Genomic DNA, 2,015 nt, shown 5'->3' with positions numbered 1-2,015 from the left:
GAGACTGTTTTTCTTTCTTCTTATCAAAAGGTGGTAACAGTATTTTCTTTAAATAAGAATTCTGGAAATGAAGAAGCATCTCTTACAGGATAAGAGTATTTCTGGTTCGCATTTATGAGGAGGGCATTAAATGTGTTGTGATAGTGCGAACTAGGACTGAAAAATAATGCACACTATGGGCACCTGGGTGGCTCAGTGGGTTAAAGCCTCTGCCTTCAGCTCAGATCGTGATCTCAGGGTCCTGGGATCGAGCCCCGCATCGGGCTCTCTGCTCGACAGGGAGACTGTTTCCCTTCCTCTCTCTCTGCCTGCTCTGTCTGCTTGTGATCTCTGTCTCTGTCAAATAAATAAATAAAATCTTTAAAAAAAAAATACTGCACACTAGACATACCTTCCCTTTCTCTTCCTCTTTGTTCTTTTTATTTTCCGTCTCCTCCCTTCTTCCCCAAGTCTCCTACCTGCTAATGGCTAATACTTATGAAGCACTTACTGTGTGGCAGGAAATATGCTAATACTTACCTTGTTTCCTGATTGTTTTAGTAAGTTGATACCACCAAAATTACTTATATTAAAGATTCAGGAATATTTTTCCTATTGTGATTGCATGGTAGAATATTAGCCTTTAAATGGATCTCTTTGTTGTATCACATCAATGTGTAGATCTGGGTGTAGGAGTTCAGAAAGGCCAAATGCGTTCTATTGTGGGACAGCCAAGGAGTAGGGCCAGAATGCCCATTAGGACATTCTCTTTATTCATTGCCTCTTGTCCCTGTTCTTTCCAATCTGCACATAATGGAGTGGCTAACCTTGCCTTTAAGGAACCTTAGTTTTTTGTTTTGATTTTTTTCCTCTTCTCGTCGTTCAAGAATACTCTCCTTACTTTCAGTGCCCCTTTACTTTTCTCCTTTTTCCAATTGTCACTCATTTCTTGTATTTCAAGGATGTCTCCATAGTAGAGATAATGACTTGGTAGTGTTAAGGTGCTGTCTGATATGGTGTAATATGGAGATAGAAACATGGGCATCATCCTCTAATATACTTCAGGTATCCTGCTTGCTTATAAAGCCAGCAAGCTCTTTTCCTTTCTTAATTTAGTCTTCCAAACTGATTTTACTGATATATTCTATTTTTTAATACCTTCAGTCTAAATAATATCCATTATTAGATATTATCACATTGTCCACATTTTTTCCCAGTCAAATCTAACTTATCAAAAGTACAGATAACCTCAAATCTTTTTAAGTTATCAGTCATATTTATCTCAGTCATTACTGGGTAGTATAAAAATTTTGGTGGTCAGGGGCGCCTGGGTGGCTCAATGGGTTAAAGCCTCTGCCTTCAGCTCAGGTCATGATCCCAGGGTCCTGGGATCAAGCCCCATGTCAGGCTCTCTGCTCAGCGGGGAGCCTGCTTCCCTTTCTCTCTCTTTGCCTGCCTCTCTGCCTACTTGTGATCTCTGTCTGTCAAATAAATAAATAAAGTCTTAAAAAAAAAAATTTGGTGGTCAAACCTTTTTAGTTTCATATGTTTATTCCAATTGAAATCTTTGTAGGGATCTTTAATATGTACAACAAAAATGGATTTGTTAAGGATATAAATGTATTTTTATAAGTTCATAGGAGTTTTATGACAACAGTGGGTAGTTTTGATGAAATTGAAATTAGATTATGGATGACAATCTTAAAAGCTTTTGCAACCAGTTTACTTTTTATATTAACTTCATGGTATTCTTTAATGTTTGATTTGTATAAATAGTAGCAAATGGTAATAGTCTTTTTCCTCTTTGTAACTTTTTCTTTTGAAATAATTGTGTATTTACAGAAGTATCACAAGTCCTGTATACCCTTCCTTCAGCTTCCTCTAATGTTAGTATTTTACATAACCATGATATGTTTATCAAAACTAAGAAATTGGGGTGCCTGGGTGGCTCAGTGTGTTAAGCCTCTGCCTTCGGCTCAGGTCATGATCCCAGGGTCCTGGGATCAAGCCCCTGAATGGGCTCTCTGCTCAGCAGG

Source organism: Martes martes (genome assembly GCF_963455335.1).
Source record: "Martes martes genome assembly, chromosome: 1".
In the NCBI taxonomy this organism is placed as follows: Eukaryota; Metazoa; Chordata; class Mammalia; order Carnivora; family Mustelidae; genus Martes; species Martes martes.
The sequence above is the reverse complement of the archived record's forward strand: the minus strand, read 5'-3'. Positions refer to the sequence as shown.